We start from the raw sequence: 23,586 nt of genomic DNA on the forward strand, positions 1-23,586 counted from the left end.
TATGCATTATTTTGCATTCATGCCAATGACACATTGTTAATCCTTTGTTTATGATTTCAGTCGATGAGCTTCATTATTTTTCAATATGGATATCCAACTTTTCTGTTGCTATTTGTTAAAAACAAATTCCTTTCTCTTTTTCACAATGGGTTTGCCATCAGAACACAGGTGTTGTAAAAATCTCCATGCTAATTCAAAACCAAAATGGGAAAGGAAAAGACTCACATCAACATCATCCTCATTGGTCAGTAGATTCAGGCAAGTCCACCACAACCGGCCACCTGATCTACAAATGTGGTGGAATCAACAAAGAAACCATCGAAAAGTTTGAGGAGGAGGCGGCTGAGATGGCAAAAATCTCCTTCAAGTACACTTGGGTCTTGGACAAACTCAAAGCTGAGCATGATCATGGTATCACGATTGACATCTCCCTGTGGAAATTTGAGACCAGCAAATACTCTGAGATTATCATTGATGCCCCAAGACACAGAGACTTTATAAAAAAACATGATTACAGGAACCTATCAGACCAACTGTGCTGTCCTGATTGTTGCTGCTGGTGTTGGTGAATTTGAAGCTGGTATATCCAAGAATGGGTACACCCATGAGCAAGACTTCCTGGCTTACACCCTGGTTGTGAAAGAGATGATTGTCTGTGTCAACAAAATGGATTCCACTGAGCCACTCTACAGCCAGGAGAGATAGGAGGAAGTCATTAAGGAAGTCAGCACCTACATTAAGAAAATTGGCTACAACCCTGACATAGTAGCATTTGTGCCAATTTCTGGTTGGAATGGTGACAACATGCTGGCGCCAAGAACTAATACGCCTTGGCTCAAGGCATGGAAAGTCACCTGCAAAGATGTCAACACCACTGGCACCACACTTCTGGAAGGTTTGGATTGTATCCTGCCATCACCTCATCCAACTGAAAAGCCCCTGCGACTGCCTCTCCAGGATGACTATAAAATTGCTGGTATTGGTACTGCTCCTGTGGGCCTTGTGGAGACTAGTATTCTCATACTTGGCATGGTGATTACCTTTGCTCCAGTCAATGTCACAAGAGAAGTCAAGTCTGTTGAAATGCACCATGAAGCCCTGCGTGACATTAATCCTGGGGACAATATGGGCTTCAATGTAAAGAACATTTCAGTCAAAGAAGTAAGATGTGGCAACGTGTCTGGTGAGAGCAAAATTACCCACCAACTGAAACAGCTGACTTCACTGCTCAAGTGATTATCCTGAATCATCCAGGCCATATTAGTGCTAGCTCTGCTCCTGTACTGGATTGTCACACAACTCATATAGCATGCAAATTTGCTGAGCTTAAATAAAAGGTTGATCGTACTTCTGCCAAGAAGCTGGAAGATGGCCTTAAATTCTTGAAGTAGGGTGATGCAACCATTGCTGATTTTGTCCCTGGCAAGAAATGAGAGCTACTCTAACTATCCTCCACTGAGTTGTTTTGCTGTTCATGACATGAGGCTGACAGTTGCTGTGGGTGTCATCAAAGCTGTGGACAAGAAAGCTGGTGGAGCTGGCAAAGTCATCACGTCTGTCCAGAAAGCTCAGAAGGATAAATGCATATTATGCCTAACATCTGACACCCCAGTCTTAATCAGTGGTGGAAGAACGGTGTCAGAACGGTTTGTCTCAATTGGCCATTTAAGTTTAATATTAAAAGACTGGTTAATGATAACAATGCATCAGAAAACCTTCAGAAAGAAAGAAGAATGTTTTGTGGACTACTGTGTGTGTGTGTGTGTGTGTGTGTGTGTGTGTGTGTGTATGTGTATGTCTGTTTTAAATTATTAGTTTTCAAAATCAGTACTTTTTAAATTAATTTTATTTTATTTTTATTATTAGTTACATTTTATTAACTTTGTATCTCAGCTGCATCCTGCTCCCTTATTCCCTGCCAATCCCACCCTCCATCCCTCATCTCCTCCCTGCCCCTTTCAAAGTCCACTGATTGGGGAGGACCTCCTCCCTTTTAATCTGACCCTGTTTTATGAGATATCTTCAGGACTGGCTGCAAAGTCCTCTGACCAAAAATCTGTCACAGAATTTTGAGACCCATTAAAACATGTTTAATGAGAAAAAAAATCCGTTCAACATAGGTTGTGTGAAAAAAGCAAGGATCAAGAGTGTTTTCTGAACTATCCTTCATAAATCCTCCTGACAATTACTATAATATTTACAGTCCTAGATTTATAGTAATCCTTAAAATAGTGTGTCTTTCTAAATTTTTAGTTTTTAAAACTGCTTTTATTATTCCATGTCTTTAAATTCTGATTTTATTTAGAAAGTCAGCTTATCAATTTCTACAAAAATCACGGTAAGATTTTCTTAAAGGTTATAGTGCATCTATAGACTAATCTGAGAATCACTGACATTTGAAAAATATTAAGTTTTACAATTCATGAGTATAACATATGGTTGTTATTTATTTAGGTTTTCAATTCTTCATGTTCTTTAATGTTTGTCTATTTTCCATTCCATGGATATCTTCTCTCATGTTTTATTTTTCAGTACTGCTTGAGGATACATGGGTTGCACATGCAAATTAAGTGGTCTAACACAAAGCTTTGCTTTAGTTTTTTTTAAATTAATTATACTTTATTCATTTTGTATCTGCCCTGTGGTTCCCTCCCTCCTCCCATCCCAAACCCTCCCTTCCTCCACCCTCTGTATGTATGCTCCTCCCCAAGTCCACTGATAGGAGAGGTCTTCTTTTCCTTCCTTCTGATCCTAGTCAATTAGGTCTCATCAGGAGGGGCTGCATTGTCTTCTTCTGTGGCTTGGTAAGATTGCTTCCCCTTCAGGGGGGAAGTAATTAAAGAACAGGCCAATCAGTTCATGTCAGAGACAATCTCTGTTGCTATTACAATGGAACCCACTTGGATACTGAACTGCCATGGGTTACATCTGTGCAGGGGTCTTAGGTTATCTCCATGCATAGTCCTTGGTTGGAGTATCGGTTTCAGGAAAGACCCCTGTGCTCATATTTTTTGGTTCTGTTGCTCTCCTTGTAGAGTTCCTGTCCTTGGCAGAGTGCAGGGACTCTTTGCTTTAGTTTTCATTGTTGACCTACTTTTAGTTTTAGTTTTAGTTTTAGTTTTAAAATGTTGTTACTGGATCCTTCCATACCCAATATCCAACCTCTAGAATTATAAACATATAGGTATTATTAAAGAGGCCAGAGGGACACTTAGGCGAGGTAATAAGGTAAGTGAAAAACAATGGGAAAACAAAGGAGAGTGAAAAACAATGTAAATATTTTAATTTCAAAAATTACAAAGTACTGCTTCTGTAATAAATCATCACAATTTTATTATATTTAAATTATGAATTAAAATTATACATTATAAAATATTGCATATTAATTTTGCTCTCTCGTTTTACATTTTGAAGTAGAGACATTTATAAACTTTTTACTGATTCTTTTTGAGTTTCACATCACATATCCAAATCCCACTCATTTCCCCATCCCTTGTATCTTCCTTCTGCCTTTGCAACCTCCCTCCAAAAGAAAATTAAAAAATCAACCAAAAAAGCCCCACAAACTAAAACAAAGAATACATCTCATCGTGGAAGCTGTAGTCTTTCACACAGTGTGTATTGCAAACATTCATTGCAATGAGTCATGGGTCAGGTGAGAGGATTCTAGACTAAACCATCAAAACTGAGGACTCCTGTAGGTTATTGTTAATGGAGATCCTAGAGCTTTGGATCTGTAGGACCAGCCTTTTCACATGGTCCAGAAGTTCATAGATGAGGCAGATTTGGGGATGAATCAAATCAGAGCCCTGGATCCGGGCCTGGGTAGTAGCTGATTTGGTAAGGCCACCAACTCTCCCATGCTCACACTGCCAGGGTGAACTCTCCAGCAGAGTAGCAGCTAGCTCATCCAATGCTTCAGTCGGCAAGGGGCAGAGTCAGTTCTCCTGCTCTTACCCATGCCCACACCACCAGAGCTTGCTCTACTGTGCTTCTCAGTAAAGGTGTGTGGCTCCCTCTCCTAAGTGCTCTCCAACTCTCATGACCTCAGGGCCAGCTTTCCCAACTGCCTCTGGTGTCGAGGAGGAGAATGCATCTTCCCCATAAACATGCTACCTTACAGTAATTGACTGGCAGGGCCATCTCTCTTGTGCCCATAGAGATGCAGCCATTTTATAAGAAATTAAATTAATATCAGCATATATCCTGCTGGGTAGAGTCTTTCAGAGGCCCTCTGTGACTGGCTCCTGTCCTGTTCCCTGTTTTCTCCCTCTTCTGATACCCATCTTGTTTGCCTTTCTGAATGTAGATTATGAAAGAAAAGGGAGATAGAAAGACTTGGAGAGAACAGGAGCTCCACAAGGAGAGAAACAGAATAAAAAAGTCTGGGCAGAGGGGCCTTTTCTGAGACTGATATTCCAAACAAGGACCATGCATGGAGATAATTTAGAACCCTTGCATAGAAGTAGCCCCTGGCAGCTCAGTGTCCAAGTGGGTTCCCAAATAATAGGAACAGGGACCGTCTCTGACATGAACTCATGGGCTGGCTCTTTGATCACCGCAGCCCTACCAGTCTACAGAGGAAGACAAAGAAGCCAGTCCCGATGAGACCTGATAAACTAGGGTCAGATGGAAGGGGAAAAGGCACTACCCTATCATTGGACTGCATAGGAGAAGAGAAAGGAACCGTGGGTTTGGGAGGGTTTGGGGAAGGGCTACAGTTAGGATACAAAGTGAATAAACTTTAATTAATAAAAGTAAAAAATAGAAAAAAAAAGAAATTAAAGTTACAAAATTTCCTGTAAATACTTCATTACATGCTCCCTGTGAATAAAATATGTCACATATCTTCACTGCTGTTATTGTTGTCATTATTAGTCAGTTGAAATATGTCTATTTTTTTTAGAATTTCATTCTTCCCAGTCTGTCATTTCAATATTTCAACTAAATTGTTTTCTAGGAATATTATTGTTATTGATTTGTATTTAGTGACTAGATAACATAAAACTTGCACAATTTTGGTATAAACTGGACATCTTTTTCTTTAGTTTCAATATTAAACTATTGCACTTGAAATAAATATGCACTTGAAATATGCTGAGTTATATAAAGATAAAATAGCGCAAAGCACTTGATAAAAGTATTCAGAGATTCTGTACTTTCAATGGAATTTGTCTTATTACTTAATAGGTGAAAAAGGGTCTGTGATTGTGAAAATACATATAAATATATTTGACAACATAAAGCAGGAACATATATATATATATATATATATATACACAATATAACATATAGCATATATTTATGAATGTATACATATGTATGTTCTTGTTTTATGTTGTCAAATCTATCCTCTCTCTTTCTACAGACACACACACACACACACACAACTAATTTATATATGAATATACAGGCAAGTAAGGAATATAAGAGCAAAACAAATAGTCTTCTCCAGGGAAAAAAATACCAGTTCCTCCAAAGGTAGAATGTAAGTCTTTATTACTGAAAACACCACAAACATTAGACACAGAGCTCAGAGGCCCCTGAGCTTGAACTGACCTGAATTTATCCTTTCTGAGTAATATCATTGACTGTATCAGAAAGAAGGGAAATAACCACCAATCTTACCTTGCTATGACGCCTCTAAAGCATATCAATGACAAAAATGGCAAAATAACCTTAAGGATACAGTATTGGCACACATACAGGGCAGTAACCATAAAGCTTACTAGTTGGACTGTAGATTTATTCACCAAGAAGTAAATCACACCTGGTACTGTAAACCTAGCTATCTATTCAGGGATAGTGAAGTCGCAAATCTGGGAAAACCAACAACCTCCCACTTCACTAAACAAATATAATCCTTAGCTACACTCTAAATGTTTGTCCACCTACCCACCGATAAGTCTAGTACTCATCCTTCATCAAGGAAACTGTTTTTGTTGAAAAAAAAAGAGAGAGAGACCATTACAGAAACTAGAGCTAATCAAAATCAGAATTGTGGAACCCATTCTCAATTGGATATACCTACAATATAGTCCTGTACCTAAGTCTCAGGGAACATTATGGTAGAGGAGGCAGAAAGATTTTAAGAGACGGGATCAAGAAGTTTGCTGTGAAATCATGTCTCCTAGTTATGTGAGAAATTAAACCCATAAAATCTCACCAACATGACTTTCAAAAAGTGAGATTAACAAGGACAACAATAGACATGTTCAAGTGGTTGGTTATAATCCATGAGACCTCAACTAAGGAATGTGAGAGCAGGACAAATAATCTTCCCCAGAGAAGAACACACCAACTGGTTATCCAATACAAAATGGTCAGTCCTGAAAATGCATATGAGTAACATTTAGACTGAACAGATTATATTTAGTAATATACACATATATGCATACACATACGCTTACATGTACATGTGACAATAAAAAGAGGCCATGAATTTGAAAGAGAGCCAGGGGAAGAGTATAAAAGGCTTTGAAAAAGGAAAGGAAAAAGAGAAAATATGTAATTATATTATAATCTCAAAAAAAAGAAAAAAGTAAAAATATTACATCTTTTCTGATAAAGTTTTTCTCCTTTCTCAACTCTTCACAGATCCTCCTTACTTCCCTACCCATGCAAATTTATGTGCTCTGTCCTTCTCTTTCACTTTCTCTCTCTTTCTCTATCCTCTCTCAAACATAAAGAACAACAAAAACAAAACAAATGAAAAACCCTCTCAATAAGTCAAGTTCATAAACATGACTACTGTTGTATCATCCTGATAAACATTTCACCATTCTGTTTTTGTGAGGTTTTTGTATTGTTTATTTTGGTTGATATTTTTATTGAAGTGTGTATAGAATTAAATCACTGAGTTATGCTTTTGTATGTATTCTGTTTAAATTATCTATCTTTTTGCCTATTCAGGATTTTTCCATCATCTTGTGTCTTTATAAGTATACTTTTAGTATATAGTGTGGTTTTGGTTTTTAACCATTCAAAATAATTGTAATTGTAGATATGTTCTAATTCAAGCTTATAATTTCACTATTATTTAGCAATGCCCTTTATATTGTTTATTGAACTAACTCGCCCTGGGTTAATTGATATTTTTTCTTACAAATTGTATTTTTATTTTGGGTCTTTATTAGATGCAATTTCACTTTTATTTTAGTGTTTACTCTAGATATATTATGATTCTGTAAACTGAATACTTAGGTTAAAGGTTAATATTTTGTTATTTTCTAGAATACATGGAAATCTTTGAAATACAAAAATCCATTTTCATTCCAATTCTTTATGCTATTTTTGTTACTTTCACTGTGCGCTTAGAAAGAAAATAATTTGTTGGCTGCAAGGAAAGTTGAAATTTCACATCATATCCAAATGAAATCACTTGAAAAATGTTCTTATTGGATTAAAATGTTAGTAATTTACACATTAATATGGTGATTCCAAGAAAAGGGAAACAACAGCTTCAACAAATATCAGAGCTTGAAGAAATCATAAATATCACTTAGCCTAGTGTTAAGCCAAAGAGATATAACTGGCATGTAAAGATTACAATTCTTTATTTATAGGACTGGCAAGTCCATCTCATTAGTACCACCATTGTCTACCTGCTAAATGCAAAAATGTTACCATGTTTTGAAAATTTTCCCTTAATGTCACCAACTGATAACAGTTGGTGTCTAATCCTGTCATTGTAGAAAGCCTGTGATCCAGGGGGTGTAGGTAAGATTAAACTATGGATATCATCCTTGTAGAACTCCAAGTAGCCATGATCATTATGTCAGTTCTCTTATGAATATGTCATGATACATCTGAGGTTGGTTGTGAAAATATTTGACCTGTAACCGAAGTGTAAACTTAACTAGGAGAGAGTTTTATTTTTTGTCTCCTGACTTAACTTAATATGTTTGAAGGAAAAAAGCAAGCACTCTAAGGAAGTTAATAGCTTGGGCTTTTGAATACAACTTTATTCTAAGTGTCATGGACTTCCTCTAGCCATTTAACTATGGTACAATACTTGCATGTCCTATTATTCTCCTTCCAAAACTGATATAATTAATTTTTTTAAATGTTCCATACAAAACCATCATAGAGGAAAATCCTATATAATTGCTGTGAAATAATTAGTGTTTTATTTAGTCTCTTTTAAAAGAAAAAAATATATTATTATATTTTTTAATTTTATTTTTTTCTTATCAGTTACATTTTATTAACTCTGTATCCCAGCCGTGTCCCGATCCCTCATTCCCTCCCAGTCCCTCCCTCCATCCCTCCTCTCCACCGAGCCCCTTTTCAAGTCCACTGATAGGGGGGACCTTCTCCCCATTCATCTGATCCTGTTTTATCAGGTATCTTCAGGACTGGCTGCAAAGCTCTCCTCTATGGCCTAACAGGACTGCTCCTCCCTTGGGGGGTGCGGAGGCCAAAGAGCCAGTCATTGAGTTCCTGTTAGAAATAGTCCTTGTTCCCCTCACGATGGGAAATCAATTGGTTATTGAGCTACCACAGGCTACATCTGAGCAGAGGTTCTAGGTTATATCCATACATGGTCCTTGGTTGAATGTCAGTCTCAGAAAAGACCCTGTGCCCAGATATATTTGGTCCTTGTAGAGCTCCTATCCTTTCCCCATCAGACTAACTCCCCTTTTTTCTTATGATTCCCTGTACTCTACCAAAGGTTTGGTCATGAGTCTTTGCTTTGAAAACACTGCTACTTAGAGTCTTTCAAATGCGCTCAGTAGACTCCTGTCATACGTTCAATGCACATCCCATCTGTCTTTCTAAACGAGGATTGATCATCTTACCCCATGTCCGCTCTCTTGATTATCTTTTTTAGGTGTATAGATTTCATTATGTTTATCATATCTTGTAGGTCTATATAAGTGAGTATATACCGTGTTTGTCTTTCTCCTTCTGGGATATTTCACTCAGGATGATCTTTTCTAGATCCCACCATTTGCCTGCAAATTTCATGATTTCTTCCTTTTTGATTGCTGAGTAGTATTCCATTGTGTAAAAATACCACAATTTCTGTATCCATTCCTCAGTTGATGGACATCTGAGTTGTTTCAAGGTACTGGCTATTACAAATAAAGCTGCTATAAACATGGTTGAGCAAATATTCCTTTTGTGTACTTGAGCAAACTTTGGGTATATACCTAGCAGTGGTATAGCTAGGTCTTGAGGAAGCACTATTCCTAATTGTCTTAGAAAGCGCCAGATAGATTTCCAGAGTGCTTGTATCAGTTTACATTCCCACCAGCAGTGGAGGAGGGTTCCCCTTTCTCCACAACCTCTCCAGCATGTGTTGTCCCTTGAGTTTTTCATCTTGGCCATTCTGATGGGTGTAAGGTGATATCTCAGGGTCGTTTTGATTTGCATTTCTCTGATGGCTAATGAGGATGAACATTTTTTTAAGTGTTTCTCTGACATTCGTTATTCCTCTGTCGAGAATTCTCTATTTAGCTCTGTTCCCCATTTTTTAAGTGGATTACTTGGTTTGCTGCTTTTCAGCTTCTTTAGTTCTTTGTATATGCTCGATATTAATCCTCTGTCAGATAAAGGGTTACTGAAGATTCTTTCCCAATCTGTAGGCAGTTGTTTTGTTTTGATGACAGTGTCCTTTGCTTTACAGAAGCTTTTCAGTTTCATGAGGTCCCATTTATTGATTGTTGCTCTTAGAGACTGTGCTGTTGGTTTTCTGTTCAGGAAGTTGTCTCCTGTGCCAATGAGTTCTAGGCTGTTCCACATTATTTGTTCTAACAGATTTAGAGTATCTGGTTTTATGTTGAGGTCTTTGATCCACTTGGACTTTAGTTTTGTGCAGGGTGATAAATATAGATCTATTTTCATTTTTCTGCATGTGGACATCCAGTTGGACCAGCACCATTTGTTGAAGATGCTGTCTTTTTTCCATTGAATGGTTTTGGCTTCTTTGTCAAAAATCGAGTATTCATAGGTGTGTGGATTTATTTCTGGGTCTTCTATGCGGTTTCATCGATCCTCCTTTCTGTTTTTATGCCAATACCATGCATTTGTTATTACTATTGCTCTGTAGTACAACTTGAGATCAGGGATGGAGATACCTCCAGATGATCTGTTGTTGTACAGGATTGTTTTGGAGATTCTGGGTTTTTTGTTTCACAATATTAAGCTGAGAATCTTTTTTTCAAGGTCTGTAAAGAACTGAGTTGGTATTTTGATGCGAATTGCATTGAATCTGTAGATTGCTTTTGGCAGGATGGCCATTTTCACAATGTTAATCCTACCAATCCATGAGCACGGGAGATCTTTCCATCTTCTGAGGTCTTCTTCAATTTCTTTCTTCAGAGACTTGAAGATTTTCTCAAACAGGTCTTTCACTTGCTTGGTTAGTGTCACCCCAGGGTACTTTATGTGGTTAGTGGCTATTGTGAGGGGTGTTGTTTCCCTAATTTCTTTCTTGGCCTTTTTGTCTTTGGTATACAGGAGGGCTTCTGATTTTTTGAGTTGATTTTGTATCCTGCCACTTTGCTGAAGGTGTTTATCAGCTGGAGGAGTTCTCTGGTTGAATTTTTGGGGTCGCTCATATATACTATCATATCATCTGCAAATAGTGACACTTGACCTCTTCCTTTCCAATTTGTATCCCCTTGATCTCCTTTAGTTGTCTTATTGCTCTGGCTAGGACTTCAAGTACTATGTTGAAGAGGTAGGGAGAGAGTGGGCAGCCTTGTCTTGTCCCTGATTTCAGTGGGATTGATTTAAGTTTCTCTCCATTGAGTTTGATGCTGGCTATAGGCTTGCTGTAGATTGCCTTTACTATGTTTAGATATGGGTCTTGCATTCCTGATCTCTCCAAGACTTTAAACATGAATAGGTGTTGGACTTTGTCAAATGCTTTTTCAGCATCTAAGGAGATGATCATGTGCTTTTTCTCCTTCAGTTTGTTTATGTGGTGGATTACATTGATGGATTTCCGTATGTTGAACGACCCTTGCATGCCTGGGATGAAGCCTACTTGGTCGTGGTGGATGATATCTTTGATGTGTTCTTGGATTCGGTTTGCAAGTATTTTATTGAGTATTTTGGCATCAATGTTCATAAGAGAGATAGGTCTGAAGTTCTCTTTTTTTTGTTGGTTCTTTGTGTGGTTTAGGTATCAGGGTGACTGTTGCTTCATAGAATGAGTTTGGTAATGTACCTTCTGTTTCTATTTTGTGGAATAGTTTGAGGAGAATTGGTGTGAGCACTTCTTTGAAGGTCTGGTAGAATTCTACGCTGAAACTATCTGGCCCAGGGCTTTATTTGGAAGGGAGACTGTGAATGACTACTTCAATTTCCTTGGGGGATATAGGGCTGTTCAGTCTTTCTACCTGATCTTGACTTAATGTTGAAAGATGGAATCTATCAAGAAAATTGTCCATTTCATTTAGGCTTTCAAATTTTGTGGCATATAGGCTTTTGTAGTATGATCTAATGATTGTTTGAATTTCGTCTTTGTCTGTAGTTATGTCACCCTTTTCATCTCTGATTTTGTTGATTTGGATAGATTTTCTCTGCTTTTTAGTTAGTTTGGCTAAGGGTTTGTCTATCTTGTTGATTTTCTCAAAGAACCAGCTTTTTGTTTCATTGATTCTTTGAATAGTTTTATTTGTTTCTAATTGATTGATTTCTGCCCTGAGATTGATTATTTCCAGCCATCTGCTCCTCTTGGGTGTATCTGCTTCTTTTTTTTTCTAGGTTTTTCAGTTGGGCCATTAAGTTGTTTGTATGTGATGTTACAAATTTCTTCCTGCAGGCACTTAGTGCTATAAATTTTCCCCTGAGCACTGCTTTCAATGTGTCCCATAAATTTGGGTATGTTGTGCCTTCATTTTCATTGAATTCTATGAAGTCTTTAATTTCTTTCTTTATTTCTTCCTTAACCCAGCTGTCAGTGAGTAACAAGTTGTGCAGTTTCAATGTGCGTGAAGGGTGTTTGTTATTTCTGTTGTTGTTGAGGTCCAGCTTAAGTCCATGGTGGTCAGATAGAATACAAGGGATTATTTCAATCTTTTTGCATCTGTTGAGGCTTGCTTTATGACCAACTATATGGTCTATTTTGGAGAAGGTTTCATGCGGTCCTGAAAAGAAGGTATACTCTTTTGAGTTTGGATGAAAAGATCTGTAGGCATCTATTAGGTCCATTTGACTTAGGGTCTGTGTAAGTGTTTTTATTTCCTTATTTGTTTTCTGTCTAGTTGATCTGTCCCTTGGTGAGAGTGGAGTGTTGAAGTCTCCCACTATTAGGGTTTTAGGATCAATGTGTGATTTAAGCTTTAATATTGTTTCATTTACAAATGTAGGTGCTCTTGTATTTGGGGCATAGATATTCAAAATTGTGATGCCCTCTTGGTGGATTTTTCCTTTGATGAGAATATAGTGGCCCTCCTTATCTTTTTTTATTAACTTGGGTTGAAAGTCTATTTTATTAGATATTAGGATGGCTACTCCCACTTGTTTTCTGGAACCATTTGCTTGAAAGACATTTTTCCAGCCCTTTACTCTGAGGTAGTCTTCATCTTTGTTGCATAGGTGTGTTTCTTGGATGCAACAGTATGTTGGATCCTGTTTCTACAACCATTCTGTTAGTCTGTGTCTTTTTATTGGAGAATTGAGTCCGTTGATGTTGATAGAAACTAGTGACCAACAATTGTTACTTACTTTATATGTGGTGTTGGTGGTGTCACTGAGTTTCATTGCTTGTATTTTTTTTTGTTGTTGTTGTTGTGTAGTTATCTTTTTCCTCTGTTCCCTTAGATGTAGTTGTTTTCTTTGGTTTGAAGTTTCCCTTCTAGTAACTTCTGTAGAGCTGGGTTACTATGTTGATATTGTTTAAATTTGGTTTTGTCTTGGAATATTTTGAATTATTTGTCTATGTTGATTGAAAGTTTTGCTGGGTATAGTAGTCTGGGTTGGAATCTGTGGTCCCTTAAGGACTGTATGATTTCTGTCCAGGCCCTTCTGGCTTTCATAGTTTCTGTTGAGAAATCTGGTGTGATTCTGATAGGTCTACCTTCATATGTTATTTGGCCTTTTTCCCTTGCTGCTTTTAGAATTTTTTCTTTGCTTTGTAGGTTCAGTGTTTTGACTATCATGTGACGTGAAGAATTTCTTTTCTGGTCTAGTCTACTTGGTGTTCTGTAGGCCTCTTGTATGTTTATGGCCATCTCGTTCCTTAAGTTGGGAAAGTTTTCTTCTATAATTTTCTTGAAAATATTTTCCGGACCTTTGAGCCTGATGTCTTCTTTTTCTTCTACTCCTATTATTCTTAGGTTTTGTCTTTTCATGGTGTCCTTGATTTCTTGGATGTTTTGTGTTTGGAACTTTTCTGATTTTATTTTTTCTTTGAGAGACATGTCAATTTCCACAAGTGTATCTTCGGCTCCTGAGATTCTTTCTTCCATCTCTTGTATTCTGTTGGTGATACTTACCTTTGTAGTTCCTGATCTTTTCTCTATGTTCTCCAGCTCCTGGTTTTTCTCTATTTGTGTTTTCTTTATTGATTCTAACTCTGTTTTCATGTCTTGCACCATTTCCTTCATCTGTTTGAATGTGGACTCCTGCTTTTCAATGATAGCTTCTATTTTTTTGTCCGTTTCCTCTCTATGTATCACTAATTGTGCCTCTACTTCTTTGGGTATAATTGCCTGTATTTCTATGAGAGCTTTGCTTATTTCTTCTTTATTTGCCTTCATTTATGTGGACATTACTTTGAGAGCTTTGTGCATTTCTTCTCTGTTTGCTTCAATTTTTGTGGTCATTTCTCTGAGAGCACTATTTGTTTCCTCTTGGTTCGTCTCAATTTCTTTGGCTATTTCTCTGAGGGCTTTTTTCATTTCATCTTTATGGACCTCTAATAGCTGGAGAAACATAGTTTTGATTTTGTTTTCCTGTATATCTAGTGAATTGAAGTTTCCATTGGTTTGTGGGGTTGCTGGTGAGGTCATTATGTCCTGATTTTTGTTGGGTGTGTTCTTACGTCTGCCTCTAGCCATCTGGTTATTTATAATCCTCACTGTCTGTTCCTGGAGATTGTAGTTCGGGCTATGATCCTCTCTTTCTGTTTTCTGGACTGTTTATTCAGGAAGATGAGAGAGGTTCACTGGTTTGGGAGTGTGCACTGTGGTTTCAGTTTTGCCTAAGTAAGGAATGTGAAGCTGGCGCTATTAGCATGCACTTTGCGGGCGCCGTGTGCATGTGTGGATTCTCTGACTAATGCAGTGGCTTGCAGGCCACTATTATACAGTTGTGTCTGAGATCCAGGGATTGTTTGCCTGGATTACACTGGTGGACCCACAAGGCAGAGGCTTCAGTGTTGGGGTCGCTATCCCAAGAATCCCTATGATGTCCACACTAGGGGTGTGGGTGGCAGGGATCTCGTCTGGTTGCTTCTGTGGAGAGGCCCTGGGTCTGGTGCAAATTATCCCTAGAATGCTCACTCACTCTCTTGCAGGACCAGTTGGAATGCACAGGGGTTTCCCTTGCTCTCTACTCTCTGATTTGGTTCTGCTGTGGAAAATGCGCGGGTAGGCTAACAGTCAGCTCTGTGACACTGTGGCCTCAGGACTCGGTGTCCACCTTTCCTGTGTGCTGCCTCTTTGTCCTTTCCCTCTTCCAGGAGGGGTTATGTTGACTGGTCCTGGGGTAGTGCGGGAAAGAGTTAGGTTGAGTGTTCTCAATCCCAAATCCCGGGCCCAGATCTCTGCCAGAAGCAGCCTGGCAGTAGAACCTATGTTTTGCTGATCCCGAGAGAGTACCAGGTAGGGTTGAGTGTCCTCAGACACAGCTTGGGTTTCACTGCCAGGGGCCACTGGGTGAGCTGGAGAGGGGGTGCTGTGTTCTGTGGCAGGCTGCCTCTCTGTCCTTTCCCTCTGTCCTTCCAGTCCGCTAGTGCAAGCTTATGGCGGTGTTCTCAGGGGAGTGCCAGAAGGGGTTGGGACTTCTCAGTCCCAATCCTGAGCCAGGGTTTCTCTGCCAGGGGTCGAGGGCCCCCCAGTGTTAGGACTTGGTGTTAGACCTTATTGTGCTGGACCGGGGAGAGTCTCAGGACGTGTTGAATGACCACAGTCCCAGATCCCAAGTTTGTTTGCTTGGAGCAGCTGGCAGCACTGAGGTCCCGGCACTGTGAAGCTGCTGTGTGCCTCTTTATTTTCCGCTCTGCCGAGGCAGGATTATGGTGGCGTTTGGGGGAGTGCCTGAAAGGATTGAGTTTTCTCAGCCCCGATCTCGGGTTGGTGTACAGATTATGTGGTCTGTGGCAGATTCTGCTGGACACCTCCTGCCTCCTCCGAAGAGGGAGTAGGGATTTTGAGCAGCTCCCGCCTGGAGACCCAAAGCCCGCGTTACCTGGGATTTCTTCCGGGTTCTAGCTGGGCAGCTGAGAGTGTACCTGACCAATTCCCACGCTGTGGCAGCCTCCCCTCACCTGGGAAACACGATCGCTGTAGTTTTAGGGCCCAGAGTTCAGTCTCCTGGTTGCTGCATGGAGAGTGTTGTCCTGCTTCTCAGACACAGTGTTCTCCCGGCACCGCCATCTTGCCCCCCCTCCGTTTTTCCTTCAATTCCTTCAGCTGTTTGTTTGAACAATCCTCTGTTTCTTTTATTTCTTTTATTTCACTGATTTAATTATTTCTTCTCTGAAGGCCACAAACTGTTTGGCTGCACCTTCCCGTATTTCTTCACGGATGGCCATAATCTGCTTGTCTTTAACTTCCTCCATTTCTTTATGGATAGCCATAATCTGTAATCTGTTTCAGTTTTTCTTCCTCTATGTCTTTACACATTTTATTTGTTTCCTCTGTTATCCTCTTCATGAGCTTAAATGTCAGGTCATCTTCTTGAATTTCAGTTATGCTGAGTTGTCCAGGGCTACTTGCCCCTGGATAACTGTGTTCTGGAGATGCCATATTGCTCTGCCTTTTCTTGGTTGAGCTTTTATGCTGGCCTCTACCATTGGGCTATCTTACATGTTTGGAGTTAGTTTCTCGTAGTTCCTGGAATCCTGTGGTGGAGAGAATCCCCTTGGCAGGAAGATGTTTTTGTTTTTTGTTTTTTTTTTGTTTGTTTGTTTTGTTTTTTCCTGAAGGAAGCTTTTTCAGCTTTTTGGGTATAGTCACTTGATAGCTAGTGTTTTTCAGGAGTTGCCACTGCTCACCTCAGGCATAGGGACCTGAGTGGTAACTGTGGTCCTTATTAGTCGAGAGGGGTCTCCTCTTACCTGGAGAAGTCCTGAAGATAGCTGCCCTCCTTCTGGGTTTCTTGCTGTAAATTTAGTGATCTGCTGCTGTAACCTGTGTGTCCCATTGTTTGGTCAGTTTTGTTAGGGATAACTGGGTGCCACTTGGAGCAGTATCTGGGGGTTAATCTCTGGGATTCTGGGCTTTTGTAGGTCTGAGGTTGGGTCTCTGTTTCCCTGTACCCAAGCGGTAATCTGTGGCGGGTGAGTACCACTCTCCTGGTAACAGCAGGCTATCTGGTGCACAGCAGTTCCCTGGGTTGGGCCGGTCTGAGGGACCTTTTCCAGGGATATACTGGGTGCCCTAAGTCCATCCCCTTTGCTTAGTTCCCTGTGAGCATTTCTCCCAACAGTGACTCCCAGTCTCCGGTGTCCTGGGGTGCACAGCTCTGTCTGTGTTTGAGAGCTGGGAGCACAGCAACTGTCTGTGCCTGAGGCTGGAGCTCAGTTCAGTGATGGCAGCTCTTACTCACCAGTCTGCAAGACTTTTTACAGGGAATGACTGGGTGACCGAAGTCAATACCATTTTCTTCCTTCCCTGTGAGATTTTCTCCCGACAGGGACTCCCAGTCTCTGTCATCCTGAGGCATACAGCTCTGTCTGTGCTGAAGAGCTAGGCATGCAGCAACTGTCTGTTCTCTCGGCTGGAGCTCAGTTCAGTGATGGAGGCTTGTACCCGCAGGTCTGTGAGACTTTTTCCAAGGAAAGACTGGGTGACACATGTCAGTACTGTTTCCGTCCTTCCCTGTGGGGTTTTCTTGCGACTGGGACTCTCAGTCTCTGGTGTTTTTTGTGTCCACTGATCAGCTTGGGAAGGTGATCAGGACACGCAGGCCTGTGGCTCTGGTCTGGTGACCTAGTACCTGTGGGACCCGGGATCTCTTCCGGGTTCTGACTGGGTGATCTGAGCTTGGACCTAACTGATTCCCATGCTGTGAGGGTTTCCTCTCACCTGGGAAACATTATCGATCTTGTTTTAGGGCCCAGATTTCAGTCACTGTACAGAAAATGTCCTGCTCCTCAGACGCAGAGTTCTCCTGACGCTGCTATCTTGTCCCTCCAAGAATTGCCATTTTTAATTAATTTATTTTTATTGGCATATAACCATCACACATAGTGTTGGGTTTCATAAAGATCTTTTTAGAGTATATCATTCTAGAGTTCTCACTGAAGTATTTCATAGCTAGATTGCATCAGAATATGCCTTTATTTCCACACAAACAGTATTTGTTGAAGGTGTTCTAAATGACTGTCATCATTTTAAAAATCATGTTGGGTACAAGAGAAAAAAAAAGTAGAAGAATTAATTCAGGCAGAGCTAAAATTTTAGAGTGGTCATAACATAATTAATTACAAGTGTTTTGGCGGGGAGAAGTCAAGGAAGACCAGTGAGGAAATATTATCTGAGTTGTGTCCTAAAAGAAATGAGGAAGAACACAGTGGGAACATCTGGAAGATAGGTCCAGGCAGAGAAAATTAAAAGAGTTCAGTGCTAACTCACCCAGTTCCTTCTATCTATCTACTTAACATTTACATTCTCGGCTCTTCCTCCCTTTTTCTTCTAAAAGGTTTAGTGTGTCTGGTTTTATACTGAGGTCTTTGAGTCACTTGGACTTTATTTTTGAGCAGGGTAATAAGAATAGATTTTGCATTTTTCTACATGTAGATATCCAGTTAGACCAGCACCATTTGTTGAAGTTGCTATCTTTTGTCCATTGTCTGGTTTTGGCTGCTTTGTCAAAAATCAGGTGTCCATAATTGTGAAGGGTTTATTTCTGGGTCTTCTGTTAGATTCCATTGATCCATTGGCACAAGAGACAACTTCCCGAACAGAACACCAGCAGCACAGGCTCTAAGATCAACAATCAATTTATGGGACCTCATGAAACTGAAAACTTTCTGTAAAGCAAAGGACACTGTTGTCAGAACAAAATGACAGCATACAGATTGGGAAAGGAAGTTCATCAACCCTGTGTCTTACAGAGGGCTAATATCCAGAATAAATAAAGAACCCAAGAAGTTAAACAGAAACAAATCAAGTAATCCAATTAAAAGTGGGGTACAGAGCTAAACAGAGAATTCTCAGTACAGGAATATTGAATGTCAGAGAAACACTTAAAGAAATGCTCAATATCCTTTCTTCAAAGAAATGCAAATCGACCCTGAGATTTCACTTTATACCCATCAGCAGGGCTAAGACTAAGAACTCAAGTGACTAAGAACTCAAGTGACAACATATGCTGGAGAGGATGTGGAGAAAGGGGAACTGTCCTCCATTGCTGGTGGGAATGTAAACTTGTACAACCACTTTCGAAATCAATTTGGTGCTTTCTCAGAAAATTAGGAATAATGCTACCTCGAGATCCAGCTATATCACTGCTAGGCATATATCCAAAAGTTGTTCAAGTGTACAACAATGTCATTTTCTGTACCATCTTCATAGCAGCTTTCTTAATAATAGCCAGAATCTGAAAACAACCCAGATGTCCCTTAATGGAGGAATGGATACAGAAATTGTGGTACATTTATGCAATGGAATACTACTCAACAATTAAAAACAAGGAAATCATGAAATTTGAAAGCAAATGGTTGGAACTAAAAAAAGATCATCCCAGAAGCAGAAAGACACACATCGTATATATTCACTTATAAGTGGATATTAGACATATTATAGAATAAACGTACTAAAATCTGTATACTTGAAGAAGTTAAGTAAGAAGGAGGGCCCTCAGTAAGATGCTCAATCTTCATTCAGAAAGGCAAATGATCCCATTGGAAGAAGGTGAAAATAAGGAACAAGACAGGAGCCTACCACAGAGAGCCTCTGAAAGACTCTACCCTGCAGGGTGTCAAAGCAGATGCTGAGATGCATAGCTAAACTTTGGAGAGAATGATGGGAATCTTATGAAATAAGGAGGGAGTTAGAAAGACCTGGAGGGGTCAGGAGCTCTACAAGGGGAGCAACAGAACCAAAAAATATCTGGGCACAGGGGTCTTTTCTAAGACTGTTACTCCAACCAAGGACCATGCATGGATATAACCTAGAACCTTTTCACATATGTAGCCTATGGCAGCTCAGTGGTCAAGAGGGTTCCCTAGTAATTGGAACAGAGACTGTCTCTGACAAGATCTCAGTGGCTGGCTCCTTGATAACTTCCCCCTGAAGGGGGAACAGCCTTACCAGGCCACAGAGGAAGACCATGAAAGACAGTTCTGATGAGACCTGATAGACTAGGGTGAGATGGAAGGGGACTAAGGCTTCCTCTATCAGTGGATTGGGTGAGGAGCATGGGAAGAGAAGACAGAGGGATGGTAGGGTTGAGAGGGGGGAAAGGGAGGGGGCCTTTACCTGGGATACAAAGTGAACAAACTATAATTAATAAAAAATTAAATAAAATTTAAAATTATAAAATGAAAAAAAAGTCTATTCTACTTCCCCTTCTGAGTGAGATTCAAGCATCCTCCCTTGGCCCCTTCTTGTTACATAGCGTCTTGAGGATCTGTGGATTGTAGCATGGTTATCCTGTACCAAATGGCTAAAAATCACTTATAAGTGAGTACACACCAAAGAGTGTCTTTCTGGGTCTAGGTTACCTCACTCAGGGTGATCTTTTGATTATCTTCTAGTTCCATCCATTTGCCTGCAAATTTTCTGATGTCCTTGTTATTAATAAATGAGTAGTATCCCATTGCTTAGATGTACCACAATTTCTGTATCTATTCTTCGGTTTAGGGACATAGAGGTTGTTCCAGTTTCTGGCTATTGCAGATAAAGCCTCTATGAACATAGTTGAGCAGGTGTCCTTGTCGTATGGTGGAGCATCTTTTGGGTATATGCCCAGGAGTGATATAGCTGGATCTTGAGGTAGAGCTATTCCCAACTTTCTGAGAAAGCAACATATTTATTTTGAAAGTGGTTGTAAAAGTTTGCCTCCCACAAGGAATGAAGAAGTGTTCCTCTTGCTCTATAGCATGTGATGTCTGGGGTGGGCATCAGATGGGAGTAGAGTGGGAATAGGGAGAGAGGGTTGGGAAAGAGAAAGAATATCAGTAGGGAGAGGGCAACTCTGGGAAGGGTAAAGGTTCCTAGGAGTCAATGAAGATAACCTTAGCTGAGAATCCTAGCAGTAGTGATATGGAGGTTGAAGCAGCTACCTCCTGTAGCCAGTCAGGACTTCCAGTGGAGGATGGGAGTCACCAACCCACCCATAAAACCTTCGACACAAAATTTGTGTTGCCCATAATAAGTGTAGGGAAAAAGATGTGGCAGAGATTAAGAGAATGGCCAACCAATGACTAGTCCATCTTTAGACCCACAGTATGGGAGGGAGCCAAATCCAAACACTATTAATGATACTCTGTTATGCTTGTACACAGAGCCTAGCTTAGCTGTCATCTTAGAGACTACTTCCAGCGGTTGATGGAAACAGATGCACAGACCAACAGCCAAACAAGAGGTTGAGCTTGGAGAGTCTTGAGGAGGAGTGGGAGAAAAGATTGAGGGAGCCAGAGGGGTAAAGGACACCACAAGAAGACCTGCAGAGTCAACTAACCTGGGCACATGGTGGTTCACAGAGAATGAACCACCAACCAAAGAGTATGCATGGGCTGGAGCTAGGCACCCTACACATGTAGCAGATGTGCAGGTTGGTCATTATATGGGTACCCTAACAATGGGAGTAAGGGCAGTCTCTTGACTCTGTTGCTTGCCTTTGGATTACCCCACACACACCCCATGGCTGGGCTGCCTTGTCTGTCCTCAGTGGCAGAAAATGCACTTAGTCTTGCTCTGACTTGTTGTTCCAGGGTGGATTGTTTCCCTTCTCTAAGGAGAAGAGGAGGGGGCATGGAGTAGGGATGTGAGGGGTGTGCTTGGAGGAGAGAAGGGAAGGACCTATGATTCATTTAATCACACCACAAAGTGATTAAATAAATAAATTACTGAAGAATAAAAATTGTTCATTTCTTAAATCTTAGTAAAGGCTGATAAATTGCTGTATTAGTAAAAGGTGTGAAAGGTCTTCCCTAGCACATAGGAAATCAAAACAAAAACTCAGTAAAGAGATGGGATGGGAAGAAAAGCAGAATGGATGTCAAGATGGTAAAAGTTGAAGGACATTATACTTTCCCTAGAATAAGATCTAATTTGAAATATATAATGGTGAAATTAATTTTGTTATTTTTGCAAAAGTATGGAGATAACAAGTAAAAATTTTCTCACTATTTAATGTGATCTTATTTGTATCTTTCTTTTTCAAGTATAGCACCATCAATCCCTTATTATCTATCTTCATATACATCTTTCTGTTGCATATTTTGTGTTTCATGTATACACTTGAATTTAGCATTCATGACAAAATCAAAACAGGAGCCAATGCAGACATCTGTAGAAGACAAATTATACAGCATGTGCCATTTTGTTGCATTGAGCCATTATGATGGCTAAGTCACATCCTTAGTAGCATGGACAAGATAATCAAGATCATAAAAAAAACCTAACATCTGCATGAAAAATGAGTATAATATTCTCACCTCATGAATCCTAACTACTATGTTCTCTGTGCATATTTTCTCATCATCTCTTCGTTCTACAATACTCCACAGAGAATGACAATCTTTCATATTACTCTGCTTACAGTTTTGTATTTCTTCTTTTGTAATTCTTGAAACTAACTTATTGTTCTGACCACCTGTTGTAGCTGTTCTCCAGTGGCATGAGAACTGATGAGCTGAGCAATTCCAAATTCTCAGTGCACTTTGCCGTATGTTGCAAGTCTATAGAACAAACAAGGTAAAGTAGAATAACTTCTTAGCTAAGGGGGTTGTTGGCATTCCTGCAGAAAAGGAGAAATTCAGAGTGTAAAATCATATTTAGCTGGAGATGTGAGTAGGACTTTGGGAAACAGATACTGTTAGCTACAGATATTGTGGAAGTAGGAGATTTTATAGCTGATGTCCAGAATTACAACCTACAAACTTGAGTGTATGTGGAGCTATTCACTAAGATATGAGATCTCACAGAAAATCCGACTTTGAAGTGCTGTTAAAATAAATATAAAAAAGAAAGTATCAAGTAGACAGTAGAACAGACACACTTCTGGAAAACAGAAGATAACTTTGCCTTGAAAATATTTTTTAGACTCATGGGCATATAGATATTAAATTTATCTTTAGCTATCTAAAGGCATATGTAAGAAAAAGAAGAAATATCCCAGGGTTAAATTATTTACAAAGTTGCCCTATTTTGAAGTGAAGTTATAGAAATACCAACAAAGAACAGTTAATGGGATTAAGGAAAAAATAGCCGTTTAAATTTTTGTTGTTTTTCTTTTTTAAGGTGAAAAAGGATGCATTCCTAGTGTAATCAGCCTTTCTCAGAAGAATGAATTAAATGTGTTTGCCTTTTCCATTCCTTATGCTATTGGGTAACCATTTTAGAATTCCAACACTGGTTTATGTCTCGTTAGTTATAGTGGCCAACTAAACATGAAGTGTATTACAAGATATGTTTAATATAATAATAGGATTCTAAGACTATTGATGAAATAATGGAAACCTTTTACCAAGTTGAATAGAAATAACTCTGGGAAGTGAGTTTTTGGTATCATGGGTGTGGTGTTGTGAAATTTAAAAAAAAACGGTCTGTGTTTTATTGTGATATTAAAGGAATTCACACAATAATAGATTTTTAAATCCTCAAAATAGACTTACCCATGGAAACTATTCTAGAATTTTATACTGTCCATGACTGGCTAGTATTTGTCATAGCAGATCTGATAATAACAGCATACAGAGAAGACAGTAGCATTTCACCAAAAGAAGTGAAAAAGATGAGTACAATGAGGATACACTTGTGGGTAATACTTAATGGCCACAAATGATGTGCTATTACTAACTATACTGAGGTCATTGTTGTGTGTGTGTGTGGTGTGTGTTTGTTTTTTATCAAATTTTTATTTTTTATATTAATTACAATTTATTCACTTTGTATCCCAGCTGTATCTGCCTCCCTTATTCCTTCCCAGCCTCACCTTCTCTCCCTTATCTTCTCCCATGCCCCTCTCCAAGTCCACTGATAGGAGAGGTCCTCCTGCCCATCCATCTGACCGTAGTTTATCATGTCTCATCAGGACTGGCTGCATTGTCCTCCTCTGTGGCCTGGCAAGGCTGTTCCCCTCTCAAGGGGAGGTGATCAAAGAGTCAGCCACTGAGTTCATGTCAGAGATGATCCCTGTTCCTCTTACTAGGGTACCCACTTGGATACTGAGCTGCCATGGGATAGATCTGAGCAGGGGTTCTAGGTTATATCCATGCATGGTCCTTGGTTAGAG

The 23,586-nt window shown here is 39.7% G+C and overlaps 1 pseudogene; it reads left to right on the forward strand.

The window, feature by feature from the left end:
• Positions 1-204: 204 nt before the first annotated feature.
• Positions 205-22,596, forward strand: LOC129670934 (elongation factor 1-alpha 1-like; annotated as a pseudogene).
• Positions 22,597-23,586: the final 990 nt, after the last annotated feature.

This window comes from Psammomys obesus, unplaced genomic scaffold, assembly GCF_907164565.1.
Source record: "Psammomys obesus unplaced genomic scaffold, mPsaObe1.curated_primary_1811, whole genome shotgun sequence".
NCBI lineage: Eukaryota > Metazoa > Chordata > Mammalia > Rodentia > Muridae > Psammomys > Psammomys obesus.